We start from the raw sequence: 18,658 nt of genomic DNA, 5'->3' as shown, positions 1-18,658 counted from the left end.
TTCTGCTCTCTAAAAATGTGTCTGAACTCTACGAACTCAAAGGAGGAGCAAAGCCTTATAATAGCTTTGATGAGGTTGCGATTGTTAAGACCCATAGAATGATTCTCAGAAATCATTTTGATTGCTTCCAAATTATCAGACTCCGCAGAGAGCCTCTTAACACCCAGCCTTTTAGCAAGATTGATTCCAGTAAGAATAGCCCAGAGCTCCGCAGAAAAGGAAGAACCCAACCCTAAATTATATTTGAAATATAATTTGTTGTATTCTAAATATGATTTTTGGAATGGTTATATTTCAAATTTATTAGTTAAACTCAATTTATATCTAAATGGTTAGATTAATTCTCCAACTTATTAATTGTGAAATCATATTAAAAAATGCTTATACTTTAAATATGAGTCATGATTACGAAATTAATTGTTGAGCTATTCATATAGCTTTAAAGATAATTTTTAATCATACACTATTTGGGTAATGGCAAAATAAATTAATATAAGAGTTAGAAGAAAAAATAAAATAAAATATAAAATGCTTTTATTAAGAAAAATAAAGTTCACAATGACAAATGTTAATATCAATTTATGCCTTCATTTTACAGATTTCTAAACCCAAATCCAGCTAGTAAGGAAATACATTCAACAAGGTCAACTTCAGATTCAATTTAGGGATTCAAAAGAGAGAAGATGACAAATTCACAACAACTTATTGCACCTTGAAAATAGGCATTGTCACAATGGACAAATGCACTCCATCTTGAGACACAGCCACTGCATTCTGAAATCTGAAATTAGCAAGGGACAAATTTGATTACTTGGCTTGAGTCCAAAGAGAAGAAGGAGCCAAAGTTGGGCAGCTTGCACCTTGAAACCAGCCTTGAAACCAGCCACTGCACTGCAAAAGAAAAGACAATGCATCACAAAAGGGACAACATCTTTCTCAATCCCATGATGTTTTGGACCTCTATAAATGAAGGGAACAACATTAGACCAAGGAAAGGGAGGACAGGGGAGAAGAGAAGAGATCAGCAACAACATTAGAACAAAAGGGGAAGAGAGAAAAAACACAATGTAAGGGGGAGGGGTTTCTTCTGGTTCTTCACTGTAAGAAGTGAAATAATCGTAAAACTCCACTATAATAGAGGTGGAAGACAAAAGAGAGAGCAAAAACAGAGAGATTTTCATAGACTACATCAACATCAAATGTAATATTCAAGCATATCAATACAAAACACAACCGTTGAGCTTTCGATTTTCTTATTATAATCTATTTATTTGTTTTTACCCATTTATTTCCTGCAAATCAAATCCAGTTTCTTCATATGCATTCTCCATTTCTATTGTTGTTTAACTCAGAAAACATCCACATACATATATATCGTTTGTTACCGGGTTTACCTCTAACTGAATCCGGTCACGGGATTCAGTCCTCTGCATTCCCTCCATCGCCATTACAGCCTCCGACTCACCATCGACCTCCATCATCTATCATTAACCATAGATTGCAGATCTGGATCAAAATAAAAGAGGATGAAAAAAGAATAACCAAAGAAAAATGAGTAAAACACCAGAAATACTCGATCCGAACCAAAAAATCAAAGAAGGAAGAAAAGTGAAGAAAAGGAGGAGATCGACGGAGACTTACCGCCGGTTAGGTCCGATGAAGCCGTAAAGGAGAGTATCGCCATTATTGTTGCTGTCATCGCCACCCGCGTGCGCTTGAAAACGAGAAGGCCGGAGGAGTCAGTAAGAGGGCGGAGCCATTATCATCGGAAGCGGACTCGACAGGCGGAGGAGCAGACGGTGCGATGCTGCGGAGGGACAACGACGCAGTCACGGTGAAGGCGGAACGGAAATTTCCGACAGCCATGGAGTAAGAGCTGTGGATTCGTTTTTCCAGGAGAGAGGAAGAAAAGACGTGGTTGCAGGCTGTGATCAAACCCTAAAAATCCAAATTTAACCCCTGTTATCTATGATCCCTAATTTACTTTTGTTTATTTATGAGTTAACCCCTTCTGTTTATTCAATTTCTAATTTGACCATATCTTTTTTCAATCAATTAAACCCACATATCTCAATCCATCCTGGACGTAAATGAGAGATGGACTTAGGTCCATAAAATCCAATTCTCTACCCTATTAATCCAAATAGCCCATTTCACTTTATTTATTAAACTGATTTGAATTCGTTATTTAGCTTAGTTTTAACTTTTAGTTTTTTAAGCAAACTAGGTATAGATGCTAAGTCATTTTTCTAGTTTAATTTATTCTTTAAATATTAATATCCCTTTTATTTTCTTGTAGATAAATTCAATAAATTAAGTTAGATATATATGAATTGAATTGTGATCTTCTATTTGATCCCCATAATTTAATACATAAGATCATGTCATAAGTGTATGCATGATAAATAAAAATGAATAAATACTCATTGATTCATATTTCTAACCCAATGTATAAGGTTATGTTATAATCATATACACGGTTATCAAAGTCATTTTACAATTAATAAATATTATAATACGATATTATTTTCTTGATATCTCTCCATTAATCGAGAGATATCAAGAAAATAATGCCGTATTATAATATTTATTAATTGTAAAATGACTTTGATAACCGTGTATATGATTATAACATAACCTTATACATTGGGTTAGAAATAAGAATCAATGAGTATTTATTCATTTTTATTTACCATGCATACACTTATGGTGAGTCAGAGGCTGTAATGGCAATGGAGGGAATGCAGAGGACTGAATCCCGTGACCGGATTCAGTTAGAGGTAAACCCGGTAACAAATGATATATATATGTATGTGGATGTTTTCTGAGTTAAACAACAATAGAAATGGAGAATGCATATGAAGAAACTGGATTTGATTTGCAGGAAATAAATGGGTAAAAACAAATAAATAGATTATAATAAGAAAATCGAAAGCTCAACGGTTGTGTTTTGTATTGATATGCTTGAATATTACATTTGATGTTGATGTAGTCTATGAAAATCTCTCTGTTTTTGCTCTCTCTTTTGTCTTCCACCTCTATTATAGTGGAGTTTTACGATTATTTCACTTCTTACTATGAAGAACCAGAAGAAACCCCTCCCCCTTACATTGTGTTTTTTCTCTCTTCCCTTTTTGTTCTAATGTTGCTGCTGATCTCTTCTCTTCTCCCCTTTCCTCCCTTTCCTTGGTCTAATGTTGTTCCCTTCATTTATAGAGGTCCAAAACATCATGGGATTGAGAAAGATGTTGTCCCTTTTGTGATGCATTGTCTTTTCTTCTGCAGTGCAGTGGCTGGTTTCAAGGTGCAAGCTGCCCAACTTTGGCTCATTCTTCTCCTTGGACTCAAGCCAAGTAATCAAATTTGTCCCTTGCTAATTTCAGATTTCAGAATGCAGTGGCTGTGTCCCAAGATGGAGTGCATTTGTCCATTGTGACAATGCCTATTTTCAAGGTGCAATAAGCCGTTGTGAATTTGTCATCTTCTCTCTTTTGAATCCCTGAATTGAATCTGAAGTTGACCTTGTTGAATGTATTTCCTTGCTTGTTTTTGTAACAGCTGGATTTGGGTTTAGAAATCTGTAAAATGAAGGCATAAATTGATATTAACATTTGTCATTGTGAACTTTATTTTTCTTAATAAAAGCATTTTATTTTATTTTTTCTTCTAACTCTTATCTAATGATTTAGATATTAATTTATTTTGCCATTACCCAAATCTGAAAATCTGGAAATTACTTATATTCCAAATAGTGTATGATTAAAAATTATCTTTAAAGCTATATGAATAGCTCAACAATTAATTTCGTAATCATGACTCATATTTAAAGTATAAGCATTTTCTAATATGATTTCACAATTAATAAGTTGGAGAATTAATCTAACCATTTAGATATAAATTGAGTTTAACTAATAAATTTGAAATATAACTAGGGATGTAAATGGGGTGGGGATTACCCGTCCCCGACGGGGCCCCGCCCCGTCGGGGATGGATAATCCCCGCCCCGTTTTATTATGGGACGGGGATTAATATGTGCCCCGTTAGCGGGGACGGGGCGGGGATGGGAAAGCGTATCCCCGCCCCGCGGGGGATCCCCGTACCCGCCCCGTACCATACCCGAAAAATATATTAACATTAAGTAAGAAAATGTACATGTTTTTAAAAAATAAATATTTCCTAAAAATATTAGTATATTTCACTAAAGATGTTTCTTACACATAAAAAATGAAAAATACAAATTAGTATATTTTCATAAAAGGAAAATTCCGACTCTGCCTAATAATACTGTTTTATTTTCATTCATTAACTGATAAATTTTTGTTGTCTGGATGTAGAAATAAAATTTATTGGTCAACAAAATGTAAAAACATCAGTATAGTAAAAGATCCAACATCTCTTTTTGAGCATGAAAACAAAACTTTGTTAACATTTTTCCAAATCACTAACAACATAGATATACTAAGTTCTCTCAACTATATTGAGCATTTTAGTTCTCATTTTCACTTTAAAATTCAGCAAAATCAGGTCAGTAACATAAGTTATTTACAATATAAGTTTATTTTTCTATTCTTTTTATTTATTTCTTTTTCCATATATTCTTTTAAATTTTAAATGGGTAAACGGGGATACCCGCGGGGTCGGGGATTCCGCGCGGGTCGGGGATTCCCCGCGGGGCGGGGACGGGGATGAATTTTGTCCCCGTTTGTTTCGTGGGGCGGGTATGGGGATTCCCCATTTAGTCGTGGAACGGGGATGGAAACTCCAATCCCCGCCCCGCCCCGCCCCGTTTACATCCCTAAATATAACCATTCCAAAAATCATATTTAGAATACAACAAATTATATTTCAAATATAATTTATGACCTGAAAAATATTTCTATTCCAATAAATCACATCTCTAATATAATTTGATAATTATACCGAGATATAAAAAATTGGTATAAAATATAATTTTCTTAATAAATTACACTTGTAATAGAAAGTTTGCATTTCTAATATAATTCTCGAATTTGTTAGAATTCCAAATATAATCAGTTAAAGTTTTAAAAAATATCCCGGACAAAAATGGGTATCTACAGCTGCCCCCCTTTGTATATCTCCATTGGAAATGGAGTATACAAAGTACAAATAGATTACCATTTTTGCACTTTATTGAGCGAAAAAGTAAAAACTTAAAAACAATGAAAGGTTTAGTAAAACTCCCTGAATGTTCGGATCAATATGTGTTGATCTGACTTGAGTCGTGTTGATTTGATTTTGGTTTGTGAGTGTTTAGAGCGGCTCCCCGCGACTTGAATGAGCTCTTAGAGCGGCTCCCCGCAACTGATATGAGATTTGACATCCTCCAATTTTGAATGATTTGGGACTGTTCATTCTACAGTTTTGAATGACTTGAGACTGTTCATCCTACAGTTTTGAATGACTTGAGACTGTTCATCCTACAGTTTTGAATGACTCCGAGACTGGGCATTCTCCAGTTTGAATGACCTTTAACGTGCATCCTCCATTTGTTTTGGATGACTTGAGACTGTTCACCCTACAGTTTTGAATGGCTCTGAGACTGGGCATTCTCCAGTTTTGAATGACGTTTACGGGCATCCTCCGTTGGTTTTGAATGACTTTTACGGGCATCCTCCGTTGGTTTTGAATGACTTTTATGGGCATCCTCCATTTGCTTTGAATGACTTTTACGGGCATCCTCTGTTTGCTTTGAATGATGTTTACGGGCATCCTCCATTGGTTTTGAATGACGTTTACGGGCATCCTCCGTTGCTTGTGAATGACGTTTACAGGCATCCTCCGTTGGTTTTGAATGACTTTTACTGGCGTCCTCCGTTTGCTTTGAATGACGTTTACGGGCATCCTCCGTTGGTTTTGAATGACGTTTACGGGCATCCTCCGTTGGTTTTGAATGACGTTTACGGGCATCCTCCGTTGGTTTGGAATGACTTTTACGGGCATCCTCCGTTGGTTTTGAATGACGTTTACGGGCATCCTCCGTTGGTTTTGAATGACGTTTACGGGCATCCTCCGTTTGCTTTGAATGACGTTTACGGGCATCCTCCGTTGGTTTTGAATGACGTTTACGGGCATCCTCCGTTGGTTTTGAATGACGTTTACGGGCATCCTCCGTTGATTTGGAATGACTTTTACGGGCATCCTCCGTTGGTTTTGAATGACGTTTATGGGCATCCTCCGTTGGTTTTGAATGACTTTTACGGGCATCCTCCGTTGGTTTTGAATGACGTTTACGGGCATCCTCCGTTGGTTTTGAATGGGATTTGCAGACTCTTCTGCCATTGATGTTAAAATGATGTGAATAGGCGATTCTCCGAACGGACATTCCCTATCCAGTTTTGCATCTGCTCTTGATTTTTTCAAATTTGGCTGGGACGATATTGGTGATCGCTTGCCTGGTTTTTATTGATTTCCTACAAAATAACTCGGTGGCTATGCAGGACAAAATGTATTGACACACATGGAAGACACATGTAATGTTTATGCTTATGAATGCATGCTTTTAATGATGTGTAATGTGGTGTCTTGCGACTCTAATTCTAGTGAGAACTTTCGCAAATGAACTTTTGAGAAAATTAGAGCTTTCAGTGCAGAAAGGATGTCATGATTTTTTTTTTAAGGATGGATTAAAAACCTTTATTGGAAACATCATGGAAGATGTTATGTATTTTAAAGAATGAATGGTTTTCTTGTCTGTTTGGCTCATTCAAAATGCATAACCCAAAAGAGATCATCGCTACTCCTTGGGGATCCTGACTTCATCTGGTTAAAGTCCTCGATTGCTTCAGGTTTTCTTTGACTTATTCTCGAGCTTGTTCCTCTGACCCCTTGTTGTCTTCGAGGATGCTCTGAATCTCCATGCTCTTGAAGATTATGGTTCTTTATAACATGTGTATCGAACCATTTTATCTCTTTGTTCATATCATGGGAAGGTATCTTGCCCCAACACTTTTTGGTTTGGACTTTAGCATCATTGGTACCTCCGTTTGATGGGTCTGATGCTAAGGAAATTAGTCATGTTGCCCCCTAGCAAGATTCCAGATGAAGAATGATTTGGAGTGGTGCATCAATGTCCCATTTCTGTGAGGGACTGTGATTCTAGAAAAGTTAACCCTTCGTTTCACATATTTTTCAGGATCATGACTCTTTAATAAATGCATAAAACCATTTTCAAAGCAAGGTTTATGAGGAAAAGATGAATGTTGGTATGAATTGTGTTTTTCATTGTAGTTTTTTTTAGAATGGTTTAGATACTGAAACCATCAAAAAGTTCAAATGATTAAAGAAGATTCCATTGCTCCACGTGTCTCGACATGGTATTCTTCTGAATCTCGCCTTTATTAGTGACATCGTCTCAATTGCCCCAACTCACATTTGATGAAACCGTTGGCTTGTATTAGTGGCATTTCTGTGATTGCCCCCAATTTTGCCTTTTTCACAATTATCTACTCATATCAATTCAAACATGACTGAGTTTATATTGATGTTGAGGAGATCAATATTTTTGACACCAATGCTTCTGATACTTTGCTTCTGGAGTGCTCTTGTTGAAGTCTTTGAACAAAGTCTTGAAGTTTTTCTTTTTTTTTTCTATTTTTTCCAAACTCTTATTTGAATAAGGAGACAAACTACTTTTGGTCGTCTAATGAGAAGATGTTGCTTGTCACAACTCCATATATATGCTTGAATCCTAGCTTCCTATTTTGGGTAGATTATCCAGACCAAGTCAAATTTGAAATGCAAATTGTCATATGCATAATTTTTCTTATTCCTCTCTGCTAATATAGACTAACATCATGACTAAGGATCGAAAGGTCTTTCAGGTTTTCAAGGGGGTAAAGGTAATAATGATGGAAGAAGGTTTAGAAGAATCAAGTAAACCAATTGATTTTGAGAATTCCCTATTTGTCAAAAGGAAACTAATATCTTGCATGATTTTCCCCTCAATCGACTTTCAATTTCACGCAATTGACTTTTATTGCTTGCCTTTTCTTTTGCCTAGATTTCTTTTTGGGAATGTCAATCTAGCAGGCTTTTCCATTTTATTTGCCCTAACTTTTGCCTAGATCGGCCTTGCGGGTTTTCAATCTAGCGGGCTCCTTTTTAGATTTCAACGGCCTTGTTTATCTGTTGTAGTGTCTTCAAAAGTCTTTTAGAAAAAATTGAAAGAACGTTGACACTTTATTGAATTTTGATCATTCTTAATCAATTGGTTTCCTTTTTTGGAAAACAGGGAAATTGGTGATATGAAAAAATGTCTATGGCTCAAAGGGGTGAACAAAGGAGTATATTAAAAAGGTAGGTTAAAGGGTGAATGTACGATCCAAATAAGGCCTTAATCATTTCCTTAATCATGAGCAGTCTGATATTTTGCTTCAAGGAATAATCAAATAATTTCAAATTTTGACTTAATCAAGATAATTTTTCCTAGAGAAATGACAAATTGATTGCAACACATCTATCATATGGTCTTCGTTGATCTCCTTGATGATCGAGTCAAACGTCTATTTCTTTTTCTTTTTTCTCTTTCCTTTTTCCTTTTTGTCTTTTTTCCATTTTTTCTTTTTTTTCAAACCTCAACTCAAGCAGCTCTCAAGTGCGTGAAGGTCAATGGAAAATTCTACCTTGATCATTATCACTTTTCAAAATGGTTTCATTACCTATTGATGAATGATATATTTGAGGGTGAATGGAATTTAGTATGGGGTATAATGAAAATGATAACATGCATGTTATTAAACAATCATGATCCTGATGATATTTGAAATGAATGAGCCTTTCTTAAACCTCCGGCATGATTTAAAATGATGCTTTGTGATACATCCTTTGTTCAATTAGATTCCAATGGCTCATGAATGGTATGCGCATTTGGCAATTAAGATTATACCGCTTCGAGCAAGGTGGTCGTAGAGGTTCAGAATGTTCTGGTAATTCTGAAGCAATTTATTGAATGATTTTGTGTGAGGCACCAAAGTAGGATCCCCTGACTTTCTTTCTTTTTTTTTTTGATGATTCATGATCTCTAATTTTTTTTCTCCTTTTTCTTTTTTTTTGTTGGATTACTTGTTGAATAAGCCATACAGACAGATTTTTTTTTTAAATGAGCTTTTTTATTTTTGTTTTCATTTTAAAAAACAATGCAAATGCATGCGATGTTGAAAGTTTTTTTTAGAGGTCCCTAGAATTTTGCTCTCGTTAAAACGAAGAATGAAATATAACACATGAAATGCATGTTGTGTGACACTAGGTCACATTTGACCATGTCATGTATGAAAATGCCACGGTTATGAAAAAAATCATTATAAAAGCTTATGCATGATAATGAATGACACAAACTGACATATAAAAAAGGAGACCGCACAACTACAGTGATGTACGGACTCAAAGAAAACATGATAATGTTGAATGATTGTATTCATGATATGGATGATTAACACGAGAGTGTTCACATATGCATGGTGACACAAATCACGATATATGACGTCATATAGCCTAGACGTACATTGACATAATGATATGACATACGACAAGAATGTACAACATGGAAAATGGGAAGACGTATCTTGCGTAATGGAGCGCGCAGGAATACATGATGCTATAAGATGCATGATAAACACATATGGTGGACACACACATACTGATAACATGATACAATCTATGCAATGATGTGATGTGATTCTATCAAAATACAATCTCACTAGGCAAGAAATTCTTTGTTAGACACTCTTCGTACACAGTATCGAAACAAAATATAAATATAAGCATTCGATAATTATCTCTTTCTTCAAGCATATTCATCGTATTATTTTGTCCCATTGATGAGTTAATCAACCTATGTTTTGAGATCAACTTTTCATTGTTTTTTTATTCAAGATTTTTATTATGCTTGAAGAAGATGCTATGAGAAAATATTGAATATCCATATTTATATATTTATTCGATAATGGGTATAAGAGAGAAAACGAAGCATTAGTGCCAAGAAATCATATTCCATTTTGAAGCTTTTTATTTTTATTTTTACTTTTTAGTCACGAATAAACGACAAAACCTCCCCATTTAAATTATGATTATAACAACTGAATTGTCCTTAAAAGGTCCATTCCATTTATCAGAATATCTTTGGACAAAAGAGGAATCACTTCTGGCATCTGAAAAGTGATTTATTTCATGTTTAAAATAAAGTCTTCAATAAAATAGATATTCTTTAACGTCATAGACTTTTCAAGGATAACCCATTTATTATTTTCATAATCTTTCATGAGAAAATCATGACGCAAGTACAAACAATTAGGTATAATCATATATAGACATGTAAATCAAATCACACCAAACAATTTTTATATTATGATGTAACTCCTATAGGGTTAACCTGCACAAAATGGCAAGCTTCTATTTGGTAGCTCTTGGATCTATTTCTAAAGGTAGGAAAGTTGTGGTTTGGGTCACAAATCCTTAACCCCATCATTACTGAGTAGGGAAGTCCAATTTGAGTTGAGTGCGTTTCAGGACCCCAACCTCGGCAACACCGAGAGGCGGACCATACTTTGCCTCTACCTACATCCTAGAAAGGGTAGATCATAACATGACCTTTGGGTGTGAGTGTGATAGTGTGGCTCGCATGATATGTGAGGAACAAGCAAATGTAATAAAGCAATATACAAAGTAAACACATAGTACAAGCAGTTAGAAATACATACACAGCCGGGAAAGCAATGTCCCCAGCGGAGTCGCCAGCTGTCGCGCCCGTGCCCGCGGTTCGCGAACTGTTTGTCTATTTAATACGGCTCTCGCTCTACTGGTTTGATAACGGTGCTAGACAATCCCTCTAAGGAGACTGATCTAATGGATTTTTGAGTCGCCACCAATCAGTTTGACGGTCTGATTGGACACCGATTTGATTCCAAATTGACCCATTCGGGTAAAGTTCGGATAAGGTATTGGTCTGCGATGATTCTGTGTTCAGTTTCCGATTACGTGTAGGGAAGAGACGTAATCTCACCCTACCCCGCCCGGTAAATCGGTACCGTTGTACTTCTGCATGCTTGTTTTACGTGTTCGTGTTTGATATTGCTTTGATTGTTGACTGGGTTCCAAGCCTCTCATCGTTGTTTAAGAAGTATCATGGATTTGGGAATGGATATGGGTCATAACATAACCATACTCACTGGTATGAGGAGGTTTTAATGCATGATAATGTTGGCTATCTCGCTCGAATTGTAATTGCGTATGAATTATCACATAAACTTACGCGTCGTTTTTAATTCTGAGATAACTCTTTGAATTTGTTTAACAATTTCCATCAACTTTTAAGCTCTATGTACAAGGTTATGTGATAACCGTGTATACAGTTACGAAACTTAAAACACGATGGAAATTGTTAAACAAATTCAAAGAGTCATCTCGGAATTAAAAACGACGCGTAAGTTTATGTGATAATTCATACGCAATTACAATTTGAGTGAGATAGCCAACATTATCATGCATTAAAACCTCCTCATACTAGTGAGTATGGTCATGTTATGACCCATATCCATTCCCAAATCCATGATACTTCATAAACAACGATGAGAGGCTTGGAACCCAGTCAACAATCAAAGCAATATCAAACACGAACACGTAAAACAAGCATGCAGAAGTACAACAGTACCGATTTATCGGGCGGGATAGGGTGAGATTACGTCTCTTCCCTACACGTAATCGGAAATCGAACACAGAATCTTCGCAGACCAATACCTTATCCGAACTTTACCCGAATGGGTCAATTTGGAATCAAATCGGTGTCCAATCAGACCGTCAAACTGATTGGTGGCGACTCAAAAATCCATTAGATCAGTCTCCTTAGAGGGACTGTCTAGCACCGTTATCAAACCAGTAGAGCGGGAGCCGTATTGAATAGATAAACAGTTCACGAACTGCGGGCACGGGCGCGACAGACTGGACCGAAGAGATCCAAGTGTAGTAACTCTAATGGACGCTTAGTTGAGACAATGTTTTTGCTATGAAAAGATTGTTTGGTTTGTTTTCCAGCTTGGCAAGCGTGGCATAGTTGATCTTTTTCAAATTTAAGTTCTGGCAGTCCCTCAACCAATTGCTTTCTTGCTAATTTGGCCAGGAGGTCCATGCTTACATGACCAAGTCTCTTGTGCCATAGCCAGGAATTTTCTTCCTTTGATACTAAGCATACAGTTTTTGAAAACTTTTTCTCTAAGTTCAGCATGAAGACATTATCAATGCGAGGGGCAGTTAAAATTAACTCATTAGTCTTACCCTCGAATATTTTACATCCAGTGTTATCAAATATAACTTTTCTCCCATTGTCACATAGCTGAGCTACGCTGAGTAAGTTATATTTGAGTCCGCTGACTAGGGAGACAGACTCAATAGTAGGATTACCTCCAACGGTTCTTGACCCTACTATCTTACCCTTTTTGTTGTCTCCAAAACTTACACTTCCTCCTCGTTTACGCTCAAATGTGATGAACTGAGTTTCATCACCAGTCATATGCCTCGAGCATGCGCTGTCAATATACCACATTTTTTACTTCTCAGCACACCTCAGGCTTACCTGCAATGTAACTAGTTGCTTTTAGGTACCCAATTCTTTTTGGGTCCTGGTTTGTTAGGTTCAACAGGTAGAGCATCATATTTGATTTTATGGTGACATACTTGGACAGTATGGCCATTCTTTCCACAGAAGTCACAGCTGACTTTCCGTTTAGGATATCTCACTGACTGGTCAGCACCCCAGTGTTGAGCATGCCAGCACACCTTTGTGGTGTGTCCTTTCTTCCCATAGAAGTCACACTGGACATTCCGCTGAGGATTCCATCTCTGTTGACCAGTACTTTGGTACTGAGTATTCAGAGGAATATTTCTTTTGTTTGGAACCTTTAGTTAGTTTTGAATAGATATGACGTCCTTTCTCAGTTTTTTAGAATCTGATTGGACCTCAGAAACAAGCTTTTGCATAATTCCAATGTTACTATGCAAATCTGAGTTGTCCTGAAGAAGATATCGAAGGTCACTCAGTTTGACCTCCTCAACCTCGTCACATCGTCTGCTGAGTGCTCTAACCTTTTTATTACACTTTTTGACAAGTGTGTAGAGGTCACTCAGGGCATTAACCATTTCATTTCTGATCAAGGGTAGTGATATTACCTCAGTTGAATATTCCTCATCGTCAGATGCAATGGAAGGGTCAGCATGCTCAGAAACACATGGCTCAGTAAGTTCGTCAGCCATGAAACAAATCTTCGCTGGCTCAGTGGCATCAGCTTCAGATGATGATGAATCATCACTATCACTCCATGTTGCCACCATTGCCTTCTTGCCATTCTTTTTTTCTTTTCTCAGCGAGGGATAGCTTGACTTGATATGGCCAGTTTGATGACATTCAAAGCAAGTTATGGGCTTTGAGCTGTCCTTCTTGTACTTGCTATCGCTGGAGTCAGCTTTGTACTTATCAAACTTCTTATAAGGCTTCTTAGAATATTTGTCATTCTTTTTGAACAGCCTTTTCATCTTTCTGGTAAACATAGCCATCTCTTCATCGTCTGTTGAGCTCTCATCAGTGGAGTCAGCTTTCATGACAAGAGACTTTTGCTTCTTGTCTTCAGACTTTTCCTTCACCTCGAAATTCTTCATCGAGATCTTATGGGTCAGCAGTGAGCCGATGAGTTCATCATACTTATAGGTGGTTAAGTCTTGAGCTTCCTCAACATCGGTCTTCTTTGCTTGCCAGCTTTTAGGAAGACTCTTAAGAATTTTCTTGACTTGTTCTTCCTCAGTGAATATCTTCCCAAGTCTCTTGAGCTCGTTGATGATGTTTGTGAATCTTGCATTCATGTCTGAGATCCCTTCATCATCGTTCATTTCGAACAGCTCGTACAATCTTATATGCTGGTTCACCTTGGATTCTTTCACCTTGTTGGTTCCTTCATAGGTGACCTCCAGCTTCTTCCAGATCTCTTGCGCTGACTCACAACCTGAAATCTTGTTGTATTCTGCAGCATCGAGCGCACAGTGAAGCATGTTTATAGTCGAAGCATGATTTTGTAGCTTCTTGAGATCATCCTCTGTCCATTTGGTCTCAGATTTGACAACCGTTTGGCCATCAACAGTTTCAACAGGAACAAACGGGCCTTGGACTATAGATAGCTAGGCACTCATATTTGTAGCCTGAATGAAATTTTTCATCCTATTCTTCCAGAAGGTATAGTTAGACCCGAAGAATAGGGGAGGCCGAGTTATGGACAGACCCTCAGGTAGAATCTGAGTTGTCAGATTTCCTGGGAGAAACCGAGTGCTGTTTTCAGCCATAGTGGGGATCAGCTCAAGGTAGTTAAACCTTGCACAGTGAGCTTTTAGGCTCTGATACCACTTGTTGGTCCCTTATAACGTAACAAGTTAGTTCCAAGTGGGGGGGGGTTAGGAACTATTTAAAATTTTGTACGTTGAGGCTGACTTCTTTTTCTTTGAAAAGGAATTATACAGCGCGCTGAGTGAAGTAAGACACTAGCTTAGTCAACTGGTGACTAAGTCAGCTTCTTTTTTTGAGTCGGGAGATAGCACTTAAGTCTATTCCTGAACTCAGATACTCAATGCACACAACTAAGCGTGACCTCTTTACTTGGTCAGTTTTGTTTAAGCAAGCAATATATAGATTAAAGGAGTTTAAGGTTAGAACGATGTTACTCAGCAGATTTATCCAGGTTCGGCCTCTACGCCTACGTCCTGTCCCCAGAACACGTTCCGAGCTTTTGAATTCTCTACTGAGCTCTTTAACGGTAGAGCATCAAACCTTTTACAACAAGAAGCTGAGTATAACAAGAGTACCTTCCTCTATACCTCTACTCACTCCTATTCTATTGTTGAGTACTATAACCGAGTACTCAGCCTCTCCTTTCTATTTCTAGAATTGATAATAAGATTGTCCTAAACAACAATTGCTAAGACACTTTAGATGATTGGATAATCACTCTAGACTTTTACACGAAAGATATAGAATTTGGTGTAAGTATTTGCTTTGCTTTTTCTCACAGAACTTCGAGTAGAATTTTGGTCAGCGTAATGGCTTGATGAAGATCTGCATCGAATGAAGCAACTGAAAGGCCCTATTTATAGAGACGTCTGAGGTATTATTCATTTCGAATTTTGAAATAACCGTTGGAGGGAAACGACTTCCTGTCATTGTCACTCAGTCCTGCTCAGTGCTCTTGGCCAATCAGATTCAAGTATCTTCTGTCTTCGGTCAGTACTGAGCAGCTTTTAGTCAGTCCTACAGAATGTCTCTCCATTTATGGTAAGGTCAACTAGATAGCTTTCTGTGTCTTCTGAACTTTACCCAAAGTAGAAATACTTTGTCTGGAAGTTGTTCTTGCTCAGCTGCTGTCTTGTACTATTTGTCGATACAACTCAGCAGCTTCGTTCTGAAGTTGTTCAACGAAGGTCTTCTCGATCCTTCTTTCGCTGAGCTGCGTTTTGTACACAACGACAGCGTTTTGCACACGCGGGCCGAGTGGTCTTGATCTGTTTGACTTGGGCTTTGACTTCCGTATTGGGCTTTAAACCTTTTAGTCTTTATGTCTTATAAACAATTTAACTCAGCATTGAACAAACACATTAGTGTAATAAATCAAAGCATTTAAACTTAGTGTGTTTAGAATATATTTAATTTTACTTAAATAATTTTGTCAAATCAAAATCATGTGGAAAGGTGTTTCAACATGGAAGACTTTTTGAAAAGGAGCATGGACCATCTGACATCAACAAAGAGACAAACCTGGCATCTGACAAAGACAGAAGACATGATTGGCCTGCAGCACTGAGTGCTGACCAAGTGGTGACGAAAGGTGAACGTTTCCCCACAACGGCTATAGCAGGATGCAAATAATTGGTGCCTCAAACACCACTATAAAAAAGGCAAATTCATCACTTGAATCATAACAAGATAGACAAGAGATCTTCATCTAGTCAACCTTTGATAAAATACAAAAGCTATGTCTGAAAAGAAAAAGCAAGCTCTTACACAAACTCCTATTTTTGTGTAAAAGTCTAGAGTGATTTATTCATCTAAAGTGTTCTTTGTTGTATCAAGAACAATTTCTTATCATTTGTAAAAGGTTAGAAAAGAGAGGCTGAGTACTCAGTTATAGTACTCAGTGGTAAAGAGAGGCTGAGTACTCGGTTATAGTATTCAGTGGTAGAGATAGGATTGAGTAGAGGAATAGAGGAAAGGTACTCTTGCATACTCAGTTGCTATTGTAAACGGTTTGTGCTCTACCTTTAAAGAGCTCAGTAGAGGATTCAAAAAGCTCGGAAGGATTTTCGGGGACTGAACGTAGGCGGAGAGGCCGAACCAGGATAAGTCTGCTGAGTAACTTCTAACCCTTTATCTTTTGATATATATATTTATTGCTTGCTAAATATTACTCAACAAAACAATAACTTGTGCATGCCGTGTTGAGTAATCTGAATGCTGAGCTGTGTAAGTTGAAGTGCTGAGTTGGAAATTGACACAAGTATTGCCTCCTAACTCACGGTAGAAATAGCTCTAGTCAGTAGTTGACTAAAGCTGTCTCTATTCTTCTCAGCGGTGCTGACCTAACTACTAAGTTAAAGTCTTAAACATTTAAATAAGTCAGCATTAACAGCAAATTTTTTATAATAGTTCCTAACCCCCCCCCCCTTGGAACTAATACTATCACGTTACACAGGACCAACAGAATCAACCGTCTCAACTGTTTATCGTGAGTTTTCTTTATTGGTCCTCCGACTCAGTGTCTACAATACCTTAAAAAGATAGATAATGGAGTTCATAGTAATAGAAGAGATTGAAGTTTAGAAGAAACTGTAATGACGATTGCCAAATGAACTTCTTCGGTAACTTAAAACTTACTTTTATTAGATGAACTTTGCACAAACAACACTTTGAGAACAATAACAACAAAAACAACTAATTCTTAAAGAGAAGAATCAGCAAAATAACATTATAGAGGGAAGAATTAAGTCTAAGCTTGGTGTGTCTTCAAATGGCTCCCAAGGTCTCGTTTTATAGTAAAATGGCACACATAATTCTAAAGACCAAGTCTCCCAAGGTCTCATTTTATAGTAAAATGGAACTCCCTAATCTTCTGAATTCAGCCTTTAAGAGAGGGTGGTGGAAGACTTTGACAATTTAGGAGTTGAAATGTGTAAAGGTGGGAAAGGAATCATAGACTTCAACATGTTCATCAACTTGGGATAATTTTATGGGCATATTACACTTCAAATTTGGAGATGATTATTGTCAGTCATTTGTACATATTTCTCTTAGCTTTCCAACGCATTTTGAATCGCCTCAATCCGAGTCCGTATGAGGGAGATAAGTTGAAACTACGAAAATGTGTCAAATCTATCCAAGTGTGAACAATTAGACTTTTATCTTACAGCACCCATCCACGACGAAGTTCATGCTGGATGTCACTAAAACTCCTTTTTTCTGGTCCCTTTTACTCCCGAGATATCGCTTTAAACCCCGACTTGGTTATTTGTACCGAAAACCTTGCCAAAGTGCCTAAAACACACACAAAGTGGCTTAGATACATAAAATGAAGAAAATATACAAAAACCATTATTAAAATGGTACAAAATAACTAGTAATTAAATACTAAAAATGCTATAAATTATGAAGATAACAGCAATAGAGGAGCAACCCTTGAGAATCTGAGTCAAGACGTGCAAGATACGAAAATCACAGATAGGATGCTCTGGAATGCACAGGAAAAGAAGTAGAAAGCTAAGAATCATTAGGGGCACTGAAGCAGCATCAGTGGTAACTTACATCAAACAGAGCCGGACTACCGTGTCGACTTTCAAACTAGGATGACCTGGATCGATAGAGAGAATAACATTCACCTAAGATTGAGGAATCTTGAAAAGAGGCACTAGAAGATCGAGATCATACTTGGAAGTCAAAGTCAGGGCGATGTGATTAGCAGAATCAGCAAAGAAACCCATAATGGAATTGAACTCTTCTAGCAAGGGGCATAGCTCATGACCCGAGAAATGGAAAACATTGCCATGCATATCCCAGAAGAATGAGGCGACTTGTAGAAAAACAAGATTAAGGCAAGTATTCGTGTATACATGAACATTGTGAAAGTTGGGTCCAATATGTAGCTTTTAGTGTCCAGAGATAATCCTTGAATTCAAAGAGATGGGAGTCCATTCTATAGGTGAAGGCCAATTGACTTTGGCTGGAAAAGGGTGAAGGAAGATCGTCCTTTATGCCAGGCGCATATATTAGTAGGTGATGGGTCAAAGTGAAGGACGATCTCCCTTTGTTAAAGGCAGTCGCTCTTACCAGAGGTGATTGTCATTCGTTTACAAAGGAAAAAAAAAGCATCAACACCATCGTGCAAGAAATAAAGGGCATCACATGAGCGGAAAAAGTATTAAAAGCAAAGGGCATCAAGGGACAACCCAATGTAAAAATGTAATTTGTTCTAAGGGACAAAAAAAAAGAGGCGTCCCGAAGGACTAATGTATTGTGCCCTATGTGGCTTAAAGTAACAAGATAACAAATAAAAGGCAGCCTACGATTGACCGTAATTCTATTTCGAGCTCGTTACTCAACCTTTTTCCAAGATTCCAATTACAA

At 37.3% G+C, this 18,658-nt stretch overlaps 1 long non-coding RNA gene across 1 annotated transcript; it reads right to left on the bottom strand.

The window, feature by feature from the left end:
* Positions 1–512: 512 nt before the first annotated feature.
* Positions 513–1,998, bottom strand: LOC136205319 (uncharacterized). Its single transcript, XR_010675896.1, has 3 exons — positions 1,642–1,998; positions 1,395–1,506; positions 513–891 (listed from the first exon to the last, which is right to left on the bottom strand). It is a non-coding gene; the product is annotated as an uncharacterized lncRNA (long non-coding RNA).
* Between the last annotated feature and the right edge of the window lie 16,660 nt (positions 1,999–18,658).

This window comes from Euphorbia lathyris, chromosome 9 (genome assembly GCF_963576675.1).
Source record: "Euphorbia lathyris chromosome 9, ddEupLath1.1, whole genome shotgun sequence".
Classification (NCBI taxonomy): Eukaryota; Viridiplantae; Streptophyta; class Magnoliopsida; order Malpighiales; family Euphorbiaceae; genus Euphorbia; species Euphorbia lathyris.
This window is presented reverse-complemented; position numbering and strand designations above follow the sequence as displayed.